The sequence below is a fragment of the Malus sylvestris genome, chromosome 3 (assembly GCF_916048215.2).
Source record: "Malus sylvestris chromosome 3, drMalSylv7.2, whole genome shotgun sequence".
In the NCBI taxonomy this organism is placed as follows: domain Eukaryota; kingdom Viridiplantae; phylum Streptophyta; class Magnoliopsida; order Rosales; family Rosaceae; genus Malus; species Malus sylvestris.
In genome coordinates, this window is record NC_062262.1 from 20,111,382 (window position 1) to 20,131,824 (window position 20,443).

Here is a 20,443-nt window from a genome sequence, read left to right on the forward strand (position 1 = left end):
TACACAAGGCTCAACGGGGTTAAACTTAAACATATAATGAAGTAGGATACACGGCAATTTGGTTTTGGTGGTGGTCACTACACAACTTCATCTTGAATATGTGTTATTGATAGGAGCATATTTATGCGCCTTAGTTAGCTAGTTCTTATGCATCTTTGTTATGTTTTCTTCGTTAAAGTAGTCTTTTAAGCTACTTTCTTGTGTTTTCAGGTTTAGCGGACGTATTACATGAAATGATGCAATTTGGAGCTTTTGGAGCAAAAAGTGAGCTTGAATTGAAAAGGACATGCTTGGAACGCAAGGTTGGGATGGAATTGAAGAGTTGAAGATTTGAGGTTTCCTACTTGAAGTAGGAAAGCTATGCCTAAAAGTTTCCATTTTGGGTCGATCTTTCCTAAATCGGAATTGGCAACCAAAGTTTCTAAAAGTTGGAAGTTTCTATTTTTGGAGGTTTCCATTTTCGAGAGTTTCTATTCTTGGCGTTGATGCGAAATAGATTAAGCACACAAATTAAACCCTCTTTTTGTCAAATTGTAGCAAAGATGTAAGTAGGGATCGTTCTAGACCGGGGATTAGGAGGGATTGCTAAACGCTTGGAAACTGACTTAAACACTCAAAAACAAAGTTAAAAACACTAAACTAGACTCAAAGAATGCAAAACTAAAAGTTAAAACACTTAAACAAACCTAAAACTTAAAACAGCAACTAGAAGGCTCAAAACTGCCTAAAAACCACTTTCTGGGCAGTTTTGAGCACCTACACTAATTTGGACGAAATTTGATGAAAACTTGAATCAAAATACTTAGAAACACAAATCAAAACACTTTCTAACTAATCTAAGACTTCAAATAAAAGGGGGATTTGTTTTGGACGAAAATTTAACACAAAACAGAAACTTGAAACTAAACAGATTGTAAAAACGATTTTGGTGAAATAGATGGATAAAAGGCTAGTTAGGAGGTTCTTCTCCACACATGTCACACTTGCAAACAAAACGATTTTCAGTTGTTCTTCCGATAAACTATGAATACTCAACGCCCCAAGTTAACCGTGAATTGCACTAATTAACCCTCAGTTTTTCCAGAATTTATCAAGTTGGATGATTGCATACGACAACTCAAAACATTCCCTACAAGTTCCCTACATGAATTGCATAATAGAGATACAAGCAAGAATCATTACGTTCTATGAAAAACATAAGCATTGACGAAGCATTTGTTACTATGAATTGCATGAAACTTATGCTAAGAATTCATTCAACGCGATCTTCACTACTTGTGATTATAAGATTATAACTATTAGGTGAAACTCCCTCATAATCTAGCATCATATTCATGCATGAAAACTAAGCGTGCACTCTCAATCAACATACATAAATAAGTATCAATCAAATAGATGAACGAATTGAATCCACAACTTATGAAATAACAACTGAATGTAATCGAATCAAATTGCAAGCATGTACATGGTTTCGAATCACACCCCAACTAAGGGGGTTTAGTTCCTCATACTCACAACACAAAGTTTATTGAATTGAAACATCGAAGACATAAGAAAGATTACACCTAAAATGCCAAAGAAGTCCACTTTGAATTCTGCACAGAAAGCTCCTCTTTCTTCTTCTCCTTGTTGCGGCAGAGTTGGTTTAGGGGGTTTTTGGATGGTTTTGGATGACTTTGGATGAGGGAGAATGGTGGAAAACTATCTAGGATAGGTGTAGGGCACGGCTAGGAAGGTTTGCGGTCAGAGAATATGGATTTGGGTGTAGGTTGGGCTCGGCAAAGGTGAGGGACAGGTTCTGGCGTGAATGGAGTTTCTGGATGTGTTTTTGGTTTTTTAGAAGGGAGTTAGGATGGTAGGGTGGTGCGGCAAGGTGTGGGAAAGAGTTATGGAGGTGTGGAATGGTGTCTAAAGGTGGAGGATGGTGGCTGGAATGGATGAATGGCTGCGGCAAGGAAGGAATTTGGGTGATGGTGGCTGCGGCAAGGTGGGGAAAGGGATATGGTTTTCTGATTTTTATGGAGAGGGAAGAAGATGTTCGGCTAGGGTGGTAAAACACAAATATATAAGCACCTAAAACCCTAATGAAATCAGATTAGACCACAATGGGCTAGGGTTTGTGCGGCACTTAAGTGAACATGGGCTAGGGTTTGTAAAATAGGCTTCTAGGAAGGAAATGTGCGGCTTGGGTTTAGGAGAATTGGACTAGGGTTTAACATGGCAGATTTTAGATGATTAGGCCCTAGGGTTCGGCATGGGTTGAAGGTCCACAAGGAAATTTGGGTTTAGGTCATCTAAAAGCCCAACGCCAAGAATAGAAACTCTCGAAAATGGAAACCTCCAAGAATAGAAACTTCCAACTTTTAGAAACTTTGGTTGCCAATTCCGATTTAGGAAAGATCGACCCAAAATGGAAACTTTTAGGCTTAGCTTTCCTACTTCAAGTAGGAAACCTCAAATCTTCAACTCTTCAATTCCATCCCAACCTTGCGTTCCAAGCATGTCCTTTTCAATTCAAGCTCACTTTTTGCTCCAAAAGCTCCAAATTGCATCATTTCATGTAATACGTCCGCTAAACCTGAAAACACAAGAAAGTAGCTTAAAAGACTACTTTAACGAAGAAAACATAACAAAGATGCATAAGAACTAGCTAACTAAGGCGCATAAATATGCTCCTATCAGGCGTTGGGCTTTTAGATGACCTAAACCCAAATTTCCTTGTGGACCTTCAACCCATGCCGAACCCTAGGGCCTAATCATCTAAAATCTGCCATGTTAACCCTAGTCCATTCCTCCTAAACCCAAGCCGCACCTTTCCATCCTAGAAGCCTATTTTACAAACCCTAGCCCATGTTCACTTAAGTGCCGCACCTAACCCTAGCCCATTGTTGTCTAATCTGATTTATTTAGGGTTTTAGGTGTCTATATATATGTATTTTACACCTAGCCGCACATCTTCTTCCCTCTCCATAAAAATCAGAAAACCATCTCCCTTTCCCCACCTTGCCGCAGCCACCATCACCAAAACCATCTCTTGCCGCAGCCTTTGATCCATTCCAGCCACCATCCTCCACCTTTAGACACCATTCCACACCTCCATAACTCTTTCCCACACCTTGCCGCACCACCCTACCATCCTAATTCCCTTCTAAAAACCAAAAACACATCCAGCAAACTCCATTCACGCCAGAACCTGTCCCTCACCTTTGCCGAGCCCAACCTACACCCAAATCCATATTCTCTGACCCCAAACCTTCCTAGCCGTGCCCTACACCTATCCTAGATAGTTTTCCACCATTCTCCCTCATCCAAAGTCATCCAAAACCATCCAAAAACCCCCTAAACCAACTCTGCCGCAACAAGGAGAAGAAGAAAGAGGAGCTTTCTGTGCAGAATTCAAAGTGGACTTCTTTGGCATTTTAGGTGTAATCTTTCTTATGTCTTCGATGTTTCAATTCAATAAACTTTGTGTTGTGAGTATGAGGAACTAAACCCCCTTAGTTGGGGGGTGATTCGAAACCATGTACATGCTTGCAATTTGATTCGATTACATTCAGTTGTTATTTCATGAGTTATGAATTCAATTCGTTCATCTATTTGATTGATAACTTATTTGTGTATGTTGATTGAGAGTGCACGCTTAATTTTCATGCATGAATATGATGCTAGATTATGAGGGAGTTTCACCTAATAGTAACAATCTTATAATCACAAGTAGTGAAGATCGCTTGAAACGATCGCGTTGAATGAATTCTTAGCATAAGTTTCATGCAATTCATAGTAACAAATGCTTCGTCAATGCTTATGTTTTTCATAGAACGTAATGATTCTTGCTTGTATCTCTATTATGCAATTCATGTAGGGAACTTGTAGGGAATGTTTTGAGTTGTCGTATGCAATCATCCAACTTGATAAATTCTGGAAAAACTGAGGGTTAATTAGTGCAATTCACGGTTAACTTGGGGCGTTGAGTATTCATAGTTTATCGGAAGAACAACTGAAAATCGTTTTGTTTGCAAGTGTGACATGTGTGGAGAAGAACCTCCTAACTAGCCTTTTAACCATCTATTTCACCAAAATCGTTTTTACAATCTGTGTTAATTAAAGTTTTTGTTTTGTTTTCAATTTTCGTCCAAAACAATTCCCCCTTTATTTTGAAGTCTTAGATTAGTTAGAAAGTGTTTTGATTTGTGTTTCTAGGTGTTTTGATTCAAGTTTTCAACCAATTTCGTCCAGATTAGTGTAAGTGCTCAAAACTGCCCAGAAAGTGGTTTTTAGGCAGTTTTGAGTCTTCTAGTTGCTGTTTTGGTTTTTAGGTTTGTTTAAGTGTTTTAACTTTTAGTTTTGCATTCTTTGAGTCTAGTTTAGTGTTTTAAACTTTGTTTTTTAGTGTTTAAGTCAGTTTCCAAGTGTTTAGCAATCCCTCCTAATCCCCGGTCTAGAACGATCCCTACTTACATCTTTGCTACAATTTGACAAAAAGAGGGTTTAATTTGTGTGCTTATCTATTTCGCATCAGTTATGCAAATCAATAGCATGCTTTGAATGAAATAGGCATGAGTTCTAGCATTTGGAACTAAATGATGAAACGCCTTCTAAGTAGTAACCAAGCAAAGAATAATGAGATCATGCAATGACTTTAGAAAACAGAATGCACAGATTATTAACTCTCCAAATAAACGTTTTAGGCTCAAGTCTCACAAGGTTGTAGCATTCATTTGAGTTCCTTCCTTCAAGCATGTTACAAAACTGATTTTTCTTTTATGATTGCATGTGAATTCATAAATTTAAACCATAACCAAGCATACACCAAAGAGTAAATTAAATTTTCATCCATGTTTATAACTCTCTTTAACAGTCATATAATTAAAAACCAAATCCTCATCATTGTGTTGGAAGGTACCCTAAGACACATAAAAACAATTTTTTCAAATTTTTATGAGATTTTCTGATTTTTATGTCAAAACACACTAAAACACTCCAAAACAGCAGAAAACACTTAAAAATAGCAAGGAACAACACTAGAAGTAATGGGTGATAAACTCCTACGAATTTCATACAAAACAACTTGGTTACCATCCCACACTTCAATCAAACATTGTCCTCAATGTTTCAAGCATAAACTCACACAAAAACAAGCAAACAAACAAACAACGAATAAACATGACAAGTAAGGCAAAGTAAAAACCAGACAGAGTAGAGTTTAAGAACGCAAATCTGGTTTTGGAGATAGGTGATCTTGTTGTCTTTCCATAGCTTTGGTCTCGAACTGGTTCGGAATTCTTAGCGAGAGTTCCTTGGTTTCAAATCAAACTCCTTCTGCTAGGTTGATTTGATTGTGCAGTCTGCATTCTTCTCTGCTTGTTTCTTCTGCATGGTAGGCAGGCACGAGGTAAAGGTGATGGTCTGTTTCTTTCTTCAATCTTTCCAAGTGCCCACCTCTTGCTTTCTTTCTCCTTGTCCCTAGCTGAGGATGAATTAGTACCTTGTCTCCACATGCTTTTAGGTATCATTTTCATTTCCCTTATCTGTTCCCCAGGCAGATGTGGTAGACGAAGAGGAAGCATAAGATGTTGAAGATGAGTACTCAAGAGCAGGGCTAGGTAAGCAATCAGGAAGAGGTTCCAGGCAGTCTGTTTCAGATCGGAAGATTGATACCAAGTGCTGGCTGATTGCTCTCTTTCTCCTTGTCTCGCAGATGAAAACAACGACAAGGAGAAGGACAGGGAGAAAGCATGATATGAGATACTCTTGCTTTCAACCTTCATGATATGAAATACTTTTGCTGGGGATGAGTTGTTTGCAGAGGTACCCCAAGGAATAAGGAACACTGAGTGACTCGAGAGGCTTCGTTGGGAAGGCATTCTCGGAGATGACGGAAGGTTATGTATGTCTGCCTTGCTATGGAGGGTGAAGGGTGACATTTATAGGAAATAATAACTGGTACTATTCTTTCACTTTTGTCGGCAACAGTTGGATGATTGAACAGTAAACTTCACGTGCTTTCTACTTCACTAGAAATCTTCGACAGATTGCCCGTGATTTCCGCAAAGCTGAGCGTGCATGTGACAGATGCTGACACGTCTGGATAAAGCAGATGCCTCTTCGATATCTGGAATCGGCATTTCGACAAACTGCCCGTGATTTCGACAAAGCTGAGCGTGCATGTGAGAGATGCTGACATGTCTGGAATAGCAGATGGCTCTCCAATTTCTGAGCTTGCCTCTTCGAGTTCTGAGCTCCGTCGAGTGCCGAGGTTGTATGTGACGAGTGCAGACAAATCTGGAACAGAGGATGGCCTGTGGTTTCTGAGCAAGCCCAACTTTTGAGAAAGCTAGCGCCTTCTCGATTTTTGAATTGGCCTCTTTGAATTCTGAGCTCACCTCTTTGATATCTGAAATCCCGTCGAGTGTTGATTTTTATAGAGGCACGCAGTTCATTTCAAAGCACACTTGAATTTGCGCTTGTATAAACTCCCTTCTTGCACTTCTAATATCTTGACTTGTCTGACCTCTTCTTTCTTCAACACCTTTGAAAATGTCTGGCCCTTCCGACCGTCGTTTTGACTTGAACCTTGGTGAAGAGGCTGCCATGTGATAGGAGCATATTTATGCGACTTAGTTGGCTTGTTCTTATGCATTTATGTCGTGTTTCCTTAGTTATTTTAATGTTTAAAGTCATTTTCATGTGTTTTCAGATTTTAAGGACAAAGTAGGCAAGAAGATGCATTTTAGAGCATTTTGGAGCAAAATGGAGCTTGGAATGCATGTCACATATTTGGAACCAAGGTTTGGACGAAATTGAAGACTTAAAGAGGCTAAGAGTGTGAAGAATTAGTGTACAAAGGATCATGAACTCAGCCACAAAAGAACACACATCCTTGCCATGCAATCCACATAGCATTCCCTTTGGATTCCCATGCATGCTTAATCATCCTTGTCCCCTAAAATATTTCTGATTTCATGCCTCAATACACTCAATTATCACACTCAATTGCTGCATACCTCTTGTTCCCTTCACCCATCAGATTTCACAACCATTCCATGCACCAATTGATGCTCCATCATCCACATTTGGGATCCAATGCCTTGTGCAACAAATGTTGCTGCACCTTTAACTAATTTCTGAAACATTTCACCTTCCCTTTTCATTTCCATGCAATGAACACAATCATTCATGCTCCCTAGCTGAAATACCACACCATTTTACCCTCCATACTTTGCATCATTGCTCCATTTTCATCCTTGGACCATTGCACACCACAAATTCACCCTCCTTGCTGTGCATTTCCCCACTGCCTCATCTGATTCTCTAGGGTTTTTGGGGCCTATATATACATGTTTACAACCCTTGGCAAAGGGTTGAACCTCCCATATTCATCATTCATGCAGAAAATTCGTCCATACTCACCCTAGGCAGCAAAACACCCCAAAAACACCATTCTAGTGCCCAGAAAACATAACAGCCACTCCACCTTATTCCACCATCTTTGCCGAGTTCTCTACCACCCTCCAACCATCAAACACTCCTCCACACTCACCCTAAACCTTTCCATACCATTCCCCATCCATTCTACACCATAAAACTACCCAAATAACCCAATCTGCCGCAAGCAAGGGAAAGGAGGAATCTTGGATGCACTTGCTGCCAAGTTGGAGCATTCTAGGTGTTTTCTTTCTTTGGATTTTAATGTCTAATTCATGTAATCTTTGTTTTGCTTTAAGTATGATTGGCTAATTTCGTTTTTGGCTAAGGGTGTATTCAAAACCATGATTATATATGTGAAATGAGTTGATTACTTCCAGTTATTGTTACATAAGTCGTGAATACAATTTGCTTAACCATTTGATTTAGAATTTATTCTTGTATGTTGATTGAGAGTGCACGCTTAATTTGCATGCTTGAATTTGATGCTAGGATATAAATTTGTTTCACCTAATCGTTATGAATTTATATTCGTAAGTAGTGAAGGTCGCTAGTCACGATCGTGTTAAGTAGATTCCTGGCAAGAGTATCATGCTTGCTTATGATTTCCAAAGAACGTAATGATTCTAACTTGTGTCTTTATCATGCTGTTCATATAAAGAACTTGTTAGGAATAATTTGTTTGCGATGCATATTCATGCAATTCAATGATCCTAGGGAAATCTGAAGGTTAATTTAAGCGGACCTAATTAACTTGGAGTGTTGAGGTTCATAACTTATTGAATTGATAACTGGAAATTGATTTACGTTGCATATATTTCATGTGTGGAGAAGAACCCCTTAGCCATTCCATCATCCATTGATTCTTCATAACTTTGTATTACAATATGTTTCTCTTACAATCTGCCATTTAAGTTTATTTTCGTCCAAATCAAATCCCCAATTATTTTGAATTCCTAGATGATAGGAGCATATTTATGCGTCTTAGTTTAGCTTGTTCTTGTGCATTTATAGTGTTTTTCCTTAGTAAAGTAGTCTTTTAAGCTAGTTTCTTGTGTTTTCAGGTTTTAAAGGCATATTACATAAAAAGAAGCAATTTGGAGCCTTTTGGAGCAAAATGGAGCTTGGATTGGATATCACATATTTGGAGCCAAGGGTTTGGACGAAAATGAAGATTTGAAGATGATGATTCCTACTTGAGCAAGGATTCCTAGTTGAAGTAGGAAAGTGCCTAATTGAAGAAGCAATCCTAGTCCGAGAAGGAGTCCTAATCAATCAAGGATTCCTAATTGAAGATGGATTCCTAGACGAATGAAGTTTCCTACTCAAACAAGGTTTCCTACTTGGAGTAGGAAATGTAAACCCCAAATGGCATCAAGTTGCAGCTACAAGGAAAAGATTTCCAAGTCCAAGAAGGAAAGGTTTCCAAGATGAAGAAGGAGAAGAATTCCAAGTCAAGGGAGGATTGAGACATGTTTTCCTAATGCTAGAAGGACTCCTAAGTGTTGTAGGACACAAATGAGAAGTTTCTAGAGTGTGGCCCTCCTTGCCGTGAGTTCCTACATTTCCTATCAGTTTTGGGGCTTTCTAGAAGCCCTATCCCTAATCCCTAATCCCTACATTGTGCCGCACCCTAGCTTCTAGAAACCCCTAGTTCCTTGCCTTGCAAGGCTTTCTAGAAGCCTTATCCTTCCTCTCCCTATCCAGCCGCACCTTGGTGGACCTTTTCCCTTGTGGATTCTGATTTCTAAGCCTAATTCCTTGTGGATTTGGGTTATTCAAGTCCATATCTGATTTACCTAGGGTTTTAAGTGCCTATAAATACTCATAAACCCCCTTGGCCGAATGGACCACCTCTCATACACATCAATTCATGCCAGAAATCATTCCTTGCTCTCTGCCGCACCCTTCCACCACCATTCTCCCAAATTTCTGCCTAAAAACAACCCTAGCCGCACCACCCATCAACCCTAAAGCCTTCCAAACCATTCCCCATCCATTCTACACCACAAATAACCCCAAAAACCTGTCTAAAGTTCTCTGCCGCAGCAAGGAGGAAGGACGATTCTTGGATGCACTTGCTGCCACGTTGGAGCATTCTAGGTGTTTTCTTTCCTTTGATTTTAATTTCTAAACTTATGTATCGTTGCTTTGCGAGTATGAGGAACTAAACCCCCCCTTGGCTAGGGGGGGATTCGAAATACATGATTATGCTTGCGATATGATTTGATTACTTCTAATTGCGTTTCGTAAGTTGTGAATTCAATTTACTTATCTATATGAATTACATTGATTTGTGTGTGTTGGTTGAGAGTGCACGCTTAATTATCATGCATAAATTGAATGCTAGGATATAAGGAAATTTCACCTAATCGTTATGGACTTATATTCACAAGTAGTAAAGGTTGATGATCTCAATCGCGTTAAGTAAATTCTTGGCATAAGTTTCATGCAATCATAGTAACAAGTGCTTCGTCAATGCTTATGGTTTTTATAGAACTTAATGATTCTTGCTTGTCTATTATGCAATCATGTAGGGGACTTGTGGGGAATGTTTTGGGTTGTCGTATGCAATCATCCAATTCAATAACGTTAGAAAAATCTGAAGGTTAATTTAAGCGGACCTAATTAACTTGGGGTGTTGAGAATTCATGGTTTATTGAAAAGCAATTGGAAATCGTTTTGAATGCAAGTATAACATGTGTGGAGATGAACCCCTTAGCTAGCCTTCCATCCATTCATTTAAATCAAATTCGTTTTCAAAATCTGTCTAGTTTACAAAGTTTGTTTTGTTTTTAAATTCGTCCAAAATCAATCCCCCTTCACTTTGTTGAGTCATATTAGTTAGAATTCACTTTAGTTTGTGTTTTTAAGTGTCTTAGGTCAAGTTAAAACCAATTTTCGTCCAAGTTTGTGTCTAGTGTTCAAAACTGCCCAGATTGTGTTTTTAAGACAGTTTTGAGTGTTTATTTGCTGTTTTGAGTCTTTTGGTTTGTTTTCGTGTTTTAAAGTTTAGTTTTGCATTCTTTGAGTCTAGTTTAGTGTTTTAAACTTGTTTTTACGTATTTGAGTCAGTTTTCAAGTGATTTAGCAATCCCTCCTAATCTCTGGCCTAGAACGATCCCTACTTACATACTTGCTACAATTGATAAAAAGAGGGTTAATTTGAGTGCTTATATATTTCACATCACTAGATTAATCGGAAAGTGTGTTGGTTTATGTTTTTAGGTGTTTTAGGTCACTAGGAAACCAAACTTCGTCCAAGTTGAGTTAGAGTCTCAAAACTGCCCAGAAAGTGGTTTTTAGGCAGTTTTGAGTGTTTGGTTGCTGTTTTGATTCTTTTGGTTCGTTTTAGTATTTTAACGTAAGTTTTGCATTCTTTGAGTCTAATAAATAACATGGGAATGTTTATTTCTTCTTTGACCCAAAACAGCCCCAAGGGCGTAATCCGAGGCATCACACATCAATTCAAATGGAATGGACCAATCCGGAGGAGTGATGATGGGTGCCGTGGTAAGTAGCTCCTTGAGATGCTTGAATGCCTTCTCACATGCCTCGTTGAACTCAAAAGACACATCCTTTTGGAGGAGGCGGCATAGGGGTTGTGCAATCTTGGAAAAGTCTTTGATAAATCTTCTATAGAATCCTGCATGACCAAGAAACGAACGAACCTCTCTAACCGAAGTAGGAGAGGGTAAGTAACGTACAAGATCTACTTTCGACTTATCAACTTCAATTCCTTTTTCAGAAATTATATGACCCAAAACAATACCTTGTTTAACCATAAAGTGACACTTTTCCCAATTCAACACAAGGTTTGTTTCAACACAACGTTTCAAGATTAAAGTGAGATTATCCAAGCATTTGTCAAATGAATCACCAAACACACTAAAATCATCCATGAATATCTCAATAATCTTTTCAACATAATCCGAAAATATGCTTACCATACACCTTTGAAACGTGGCAGGAGCATTGCACAAGCCAAATGGCATGCGTCGATATGCAAACGTTCCAAAGGGACAAGTAAAAGTGGTCTTTTCTTGATCATCCGGGGCAATGACAATTTGGTTATAACCTGAATATCCATCAAGAAAACAATAAAAGGAATGACCAGCTAACCTTTCCAACATTTGGTCTAGAAACGGCAAAGGGAAGTGATCCTTCCTTGTGGTGGCGTTTATCTTCCTATAATCAATGCACACACGCCACCCAGTTTGAATCCTCATGGGTACAAGCTCATTCTCGGCATTTTCCACAACTGTCACTCCGGATTTCTTAGGCACACATTGGATAGGTGAAACCCAACGACTATCGGAGATGGGATAAATCACCCCACAATCTAGAAGTTTGATTATCTCATTTTTCACTACTTCCATCATCGGAGGGTTGAGACGGCGTTGAGCCTCTCTAGTTGGTTTGGCCCCCTCCTCAAGAAATATGTGATGCATACAGGTCGTAGGGCTTATACCTTTAATATCGGCCAATGTCCAACCTAGGGCAGATTTGAACTCCTTCAACACATGCACTAGCTTCTCTTCCTCTTGTGCCGTGAGGGATGAAGAGATAATGGCAGGTAGTGTCTCGTTTTCCCCCAAAAAGATGTACTTTAAATGGCTTGGTAGGGGTTTGAGATCGAGTATGGGTGCCTGAACGATGGATGGAAGCAACTTGTTAGTCGAAATTGGAATGGACTCACGGTTAGTATACTTACCATCAAGCTTAGGTAAAGATTCAAGGGCAGCCACAACTTCAATTAGTTCCTCACTAAGGGGCACGGCAAGAATGTTGTCATTCATGCCGTGGGTTTGCATGAAATCTGCCCCTTTGGTTTTGCCTTCCACGCCTTGTGTAATGACTTTTTCAAGCACATCCTCGTTCAAATCTTCAAGATATCCCTGCGCCAAAGAGTCAACAATATCAATAGAGAAACATGAATGATCTTCACAAGGATATTTAATGGAATCAGAAAGATTAAAATTAACAACTTCCCCATCAAATTCCATGGACAAAGTTCCACTATACACATCAATCTTTGTCCGGGCCGTCTTCATGAATGGCCTTCCAAGTAGAATGGGCAGCGAAGGAGCATGGTCCGATTCATCCATTTCGAGGACATAGAAATCCGCCGGGAAGACTAAATGATTAACCTGCACAAGAACATCTTCCAAAACTCCCTTTGGATAGGCGTTAGATCTATCAGCCAATTGTATTATTACCCCATCATTTTTCAATGCTCCTAAGTTCATAGATGCATAAATGGAATATGGCATAACATTTATAGAAGCACCTAAATCAAGCATGGCAGATTCAAATCTAATGTTACCAATGACACAAGGAATGGTAAAACTACCCGGATCTTTGCATTTGGGAGGTAGTTTTCGTTGCAAGATGGCGGACACATTCTCACCTACCTTTACCACTTCCTTAGTCGACATCCTTTTCCTAGTGGTACACAACTCCTTCAAGAACTTAGCATACCTCGGGACTTGCTTGATTGCATCCAACAAAGGTATGTTTACTTGAACTTTCCTAAATGTCTCAAGGATGTCCTTTTCGGCTTCCTCCTTCTTCGTTTGCATAAACCTACTAGGAAAAGGAACATTCGAAGGAAAAACATTAGTATGAACCGAATTTGACACATTCTTACCCTTGTTGGATGAATTGGACAGATTTGGTGCACTAGGAGCTTGCGGCAAAGGTGGTTCCACCTTTGCCGTGGGCATGCTTGATTCCTCCTCTTCAATTTGCACATTTACATCACTTTTGGGACCTGTTTGTGATGGTGTAGAACCTGCCCCAATCTCTTTTCCACTTCTCAAAAGTATTGCCTTTGCACTTTCGAACCCTCCCTTCGGATTTGGAATGGTGGAACTAGGGAGTTGTCCGGGATCTCGAAACTTACCTACAAACTCGGCAATCTGCCCTATTTGTTTCTCAAGTTGATCCACCCTTTTGTCTTGGTTTTGCATAGCCTTAGGTTGATCTTCCTGCCCATTAGACAACTTAGTTAGTATCTTAAGAAGTGCATCATTGTCAAGAGATGTACCTGAGGCACTTGGGCCAGATTGGGCTTGATTTTGAGGTGGCCCGTAAGTTTTGGGTAAGAACCCCGGGGGTTGTTGCCTAAAGCCTCCTTGGTTTTGAGGTTGTTGGGGCTCCCTCCACTTGAAATTTGGGTGGTATCTCCAACCGGGATTATATGTGTTTGAATATGGATCGTTCCTTGGTTGGTTTTGACCTTGAAACCCAATTGCATGGGCGCTTTCCCATCCACCATTTTCAATCAACTGTGGACACTTTTCAGAGACATGTCCTTGGATGGAACATACGCCACATACAATTGGTCCTTGCATCTTCATGCCCTCGGCCATCTGAGACACAAGAGAAGTAAGATTAGCCAATTGTGAATGAAGATCGGAAGTTGAACTTACCTCATGTACTTGGTGCCGTGGGGGTCCCCTTTGGCCTACTCCCTCGTATTGTTGAGCGTTCAACGCTCGATTAGAGATCAAGATCTTGGTAGCCATGGGTGTTTTGTCCACCAATGCTCCCCCCGCCGAGGCATCAAGCATTTGACGTTCTAGAGGTAGGAGACCCTCGTAGAAGTATTGCAAAAGCAACTCCTCCTTCATCTGATGCTGCGTTCAAGAAGCAACAAGTGATTTAAATCGTTCATAATATGTAGGAAAAGACTCACCTTCTTCTTGCTGAATTCCGCTTATCTTTTTGCGTAGGAGGATGATGCGAGAAGTTGGAAAGAACTTCTCCAAAAACGCTCTCTTCATACTCTCCCAAGAAGTGACAGTGCCGGGAGCTAACTCGTACAACCAATCCTTGGCTTTATCCATCAAAGAGAATGGAAAAGCCTTCATCTTCAAAATACTTCCGTCAACGTTAACGGGAGTCATACTAGAGCAAACTACTTCAAATTCTTTCAAATGTTTGTTAGGATCTTCCATGGACAAGCCATGGTATTTAGGAATATGATGAAGCAAACTTGACTTTAATTCAAACTCTTCCGTCTTACCTTGGGCAGCCGTGGGGTATTGGATGCACAAGGGTGCGGCATTATCCAATCCCGAGGCCGAAAGCTCTTTGAGTGTACGGTTGTCCACCGCCATGCCTTGATCTTCTTCAAATATCCCTGCCGTGGCCTCCTCTTTTTGGACTTCTTCTTCGAGGTCAGGTTCGGGAATGGACTCTTGTTGATTTCTAGCTCTTCTTAAATTCCTCTCAAAGTCGTCGTCAAAGTCCAAGATGTTTGCACGAACCGTTTGAGAGCTTCTAGTCATAAACTAGTACCTAAGAAACAAGAAACAAAATTAGGTCAGGAACTTAAATAAAATCTGAAGCAGAGTAAAATAAAAGAAACAAAAACAATCCAAGGGATTAGCAATTGCTAATCCCCGGCAACGGCGCCAAAAATTTGATGCGAAATAGATAAGCACACAAATTAAACCCTCTTTTTGTCAAATTGTAGCAAAGATGTAAGTAGGGATCGTTCTAAACCGGGGATTAGGAGGGATTGCTAAACACTTGAAAACTAACTCAATAATGTAAAAACAAAGTTAAAACACTAAACTAGACTCAAAGAATGTAAAATTAAAAGTTAAAACACCAAAACAAGATAAAGGAACCAAAACAGCAAATAAACACTCAAAACTGCCTTAGAAGCACAATCTGGGCAGTTTTGAGTACTAACACAAATTTGGACGAATTTATGTTATAACTTGACTCAAAACACTAGAAAACATAAACTAACACACTTTCTAACTAATCTAAGACTCTAAAATAAAGGGGGATTTTGTTTTGACGAAAATTAAAATAAAGAAAACAGATTGGAAATAGGGCAGATTGTAAAAACGATTTTTGTGAAATAGATGGGTAGAAGGCTAGTTAGGAGGTTCTTCTCCACACATGTCACACTTGCAAACAAAACGATTTTCAGTTGTTCTTCCAATAAATTATGAAACTCAACACCCCAAGTTAATTAGATACGCTTAAATTAACCTTCAAGTTCTCCTTAAGTTAATGAATTGGATGGGAAAGCGCATACAACAATTCAATGCATTCCTCAAGGGTTCCTTACGTGATGAGCACAATAAAGATACAATCAAGAATCATGAAGCACAATGAGAACTATAAGTGTTGACGAGGTATTCGTTACTATGATGAGCATGAAACTAGTGCCAAGAATTCATTCAACGCGATCGTTTTCAAGCGACCTTCACTACTTGTGATTATAAGATTGTAACTATTAGGTGAAACTCCCTTATAATCTAGCATCATATTCATGCATGAAAACTAAGTGTGCACTCTCAATCAACATACACAAATAAGTTATCAATCAAGTAGATGAACGAATTGACTTCACAACTTATGAAATAACAACTGAATGTAATCAAATCATATTGCAAGCATGTACATGGTTTCAAATCACCCCCCAACTAAGGGGGTTTAGTTCCTCATACTCACAACACAAAGTTTATTGAATTGAAATATTGAAAACATAAGAAAGATTACACCTAAAAGTTCCAGCAATCTGCAATAGACTAGCAAGCACATTCAAGGGCACTCCTTCTTCCTTCTTGCTGCGGCATAAGGTATGGAGGAGGCTTGGGATGGTTTTGGATGAGGTAGAATGGTAGAAAAGTGTCTAGGATGGGTGTATGGCACGGCTAGGGGGGTTTGGGGTCAGAAAATATGGATTTGGGTGAAGGTTGGGCACGGCAAAGGTAGGGGAAAGGTTTCTGGCGTGAATGGAGTTGTATGGATGTGTGTGGAATGTTTTGTGGCTGCAACAAGGAGGTTTATTTAAAGGAAAACAGAAATTAAAACCCTAGGTTGATTAGGAAATCAGAAATTAAGTCTAAGGATTCTAGAATTAGGAAACAAATCAGAAAATAAAAGGAAAGGTCAAGGAAATATGCGGCTAGGGTTTAAAACATATTAGGAATGTGTTTTAATGCTCAAAATCAGGAAAGGACCCTCTCCCTTGCACGGCAAGGAAGAGGAAGTTGTGGAAAGGGTATGTGAGGTGCGGCAAGGGTTGATATGGTGGAAGGGAGGTGTATTTGATGTCCTAAAATGCTTAGGAGGCCTTCAAAGTTGATAAGACTTAGGAACATTTAGGAAAGGTCAAACCAAAGTAGGAAACCTTGGCTTAACTTTCCTATTTCAAGTAGGAATCCTTCTTGGAGTAGGAATCCTTGTTCTTCTAGGAATCCTCATGTGAGTAGGAATCCATCTTCAATTAGGAATCCTCAAATAAGTAGGAATCCTTCTTCAATTGGGAATTCTCAAATAAGTAGGAATCCTTCTTCAATTAGGAATCCTTTGTTGATTAGGAATCCTTCTTGGATTAGGAAACCAACTTTCTTCAAGACTTTAATTCATCCATTCCTTTTGCTCCAAAAGGCTCCATTTTGCTTCTTTTTGCACACTTTGACCTTAGAACCTGAAAACACACAAAAGTGACTTTAAACACTAAAATAGCTAAGTAAACATAACCTAAGTGCACGAGAACAAGCCAATTAAGTAGCATAAATATGCTCCTATCAATAGGATTGGATGTTATTATCCTATGCAATTTAGGCCTTTAAAACCTTGTCCTTTGCTACCTAGGAATGTGAATTTTCAGCCTATAAATACAAGGCCTTGCCGCACCTATTCATTCACCACCCTCTACCAGATTTTCACTACACCATTCACCATTCATACCTCTTGTGCCGTGAGTTTGCAAGGAGAAGAAGGAAGACAACTTGGAGCCGTGCATGCCATTCAAGGAGCTTGGATTGTGGAGCGTTTCTAGGTGTTTTCTATCTTTATGTCAATGTTTAAATTTATTTGTCTTTGTGTATTTGCGAACATGAGGAACTAATTTCTTTATAGTTAATTTGGGGCATTGTCATTCATGGTTTGTTGAAAGAGTAATTGGAGATCGAGTCGTATGCATATGTTTCATGTGTGGAGAAGGAACCCTCTAACTAGCCTTTCCCCATTCTATTTCATCAAAATCGTTTTCATTAAAGTTTGTTCTTAAAGTTTTTGTTTTAAAAGTTAAATTCGTCCAAAATCAATCCCCATTTACTTAGTTGAGTCATAGTAGTTAGAAATCACTTTAGTTTATGTTTTTAAGTGTCTTAGGTCAAGATAAAACCAATTTTCGTCCAAGATTGAGTCTAGTGTTCAAAACTGCCCAGATTGTGGTTTTAAGGCAGTTTTGAGTGTTTTTGGGCTGTTTTGAGTCTTTTGGTTTGTTTTGGTGTTTTAAAGTTTAGTTTTGCATTCTTTGAGTTTAGTTTAGTGTTTTAAACTTGTTTTTACGTATTTGAGTCCGTTTTCAAGTGATTTTGCAATCCCTCCTAATCCCCGGTTTAGAACGATCCCTACTTACGTACTTTGCTACAATTGATAAAAAGAGGGTTAATTTGAGTGTCAACATAATTTTCACATCAATAGGCCTTCTAGAATGCCTTGCAAGGCAAGGAACTAGGCATCTAGAAGCTAGGGTGCGGCACCAATGTAGGGATAAGGGATAGGGCTTCTAGAAAGCCCCAAAACTGATAGGAAATGTAGAAACCCACGGCAAGGAGGGGAATTCTTCTAGAAACTTCTCATTTGTGTCCTACAACACTTAGGAGTCCTTCTAGCATTAGGAAAACATGTCTCAATCCTCCCTTGACTTGGAATTCTTCTCCTACTTCATCTTGGAAACCTTTCCTTCTTGGATTTGGAAATCTTCTTTGTTGCTGAAACTTGATGCCATTTGGATTTAACTTTCCTACTTCGAGTAGGAAACCTTGTTTGAGTAGGAATCTTCATCTTCAAGGAATCCTAATTCAACTAGGAAACCCATTTTGACTAGGAATCCTAATTCAACTAGGATTCCATCTTCACTTAGGCGCTTTCCTACTTCGACTAGGAAACCTTGTTCAAGTAGGAAACATCATCTTCAAATCTTCAATTTCGTCCATCCTCTTGGCTCCAAGCATATGACATTCATTCCAAGCTCAACTTTGCTCCAACAGGCTCCAAAATGCATCCTTTTGCATACCTTGCCCTTAGAACCTGAACACACACAAAACTAGCTTAAAAGACTACTTTACTAAGCAAAAACACTATAAATGTACAAGAACAAGCTAAACTAAGGCGCATAAATATGCTCATATCAAATTCCCCCACACTTAGCTTTTGCTAGTCCTCGAGCAAAACAAAACGAAACAAAAGAACAAAATGAAATAAAAATCATCTCAACAATCGCCTCAGAGATTTCCAATGCACATGACATGTTAAAAATCATCTTTCCCACAGATTTTAGCCATCTTTACGCTTAAGCACATACTTAATCATAGTCACTACTTATTAGTTCACAAATAACCAATTAAAACGATGTTTTGAATGTAGTAACATGCCTTAGAGAAATTGCTCAATTCCTTACTAGATATGCACTCTATTTTCACTCAGCTTTTCTAACTACACACCCTACACTAGTGATATGTGAGAAGATTGATGTAAAAATAAAAACGAATGCTCACATATATGTATAACAAAGAAAGCAATTTCCGGAGTTAATAACATGTTTATAAATATGATCTCATGAATGGAATGCTACTACTTAGATGCGAGAACCAATGACACCATATGCTCAAACCAATTTCAAACTCCACAAATTGAAATACACAACACTCAAGATTAAAGTCAAGGGTTGTAACAAAGCTTAAGGTATTGGCTAAAAAAAACGGATATGGAAAACAAACGTTCTTTAAAACAATAGTAAGCACAGTATGGAAATCGAAACTTAGAATTCACTTTAGCATGCCGAAATCAATTTCAAAACAGAAGGGAAGACTCAAACAATCAATTAGGGCCGAATGCAACTCTTTGGACCCTTTCTTCAACAAACAACACTTTGGAACTCTTTTTCACATGCATTTCAACTATTTTGCATGTTTTTCACAACTTTTCTTTTTTCTTTCTATTTTTCACGAATTTTTTCTTTCTTTTCTCATTTTTTCACTTCTTTGCCGTGCCTCATTCAAGACTTTGGCAAATCCCTATATCATTAATCCTTCCCCCACAGTTGTTTCCCGCACACATTGATCAAAAGGAATTCATCTTGCGTTATGCTTTACTACGTTTTAAGAACAAGGGTGTGGATGGTCCTAATCTAGGCTAGGTAAGGATAATGTGGGTTAACAAACAACATAGGCTAAACAAGGCTCAACGGGGTTAAACCTACAAAAACACATGCATGGAATGACGGCTTTTTGGCTATGGTGGTAACTACTAACTTCATCTTGAATATGTGTTATGCAATTCAATAACATGTTTTGAATGAAATTGGCATGAGTTCTAGCATTTGGAACTAAATGATGAAACGCCTTCTAAGTAGTAACCAAGCAAAGAATAATGAGATCATGCAACTGATGTGATATTAACTAGCACTCAAATTAAACCCTCTTTTTATCAATTGTAGCAATGTATGTAAGTAGGGATCGTTCTAGACTGGGGATTAGGAGGGATTGCAAAATCACTTGGAATTGACTCAAAAACGTAAAAACAAGTTTAAAACACTAAAATAAACTCAATGAATGCAAAACTAAACTTTAAAACATCAAAACAAACCAAAAAACTCAAAACAGCACCAAAACACTCAAAACTGCCTTAAAACCACTTTCTGGGCAGTTTTGAACTCTAAACAAGATTTTGACGAAAATAGGTTTTAACTTGACTCAAAACACTCAAAAACACAAACTAACACACTCTCTAACTAATTTGACACTTGAAAACAAAGGGGGATTTGGTTTTTACGAAATTGAAAACAAAACATAAACTTGTAAATCAAAACAGATTTTAAAACGAATTTGATTGAATTGAATGGATAGAAAGCTAGCTAAGGGGTTCATCTCCACACATGTTATACTTGCATTCAAAACGATTTCCAATTGCTTTTCAATAACCCATGAATTCTCAACGCCCCAAGTTAATTAGGTCCGCTTAAATTAACCTTCAG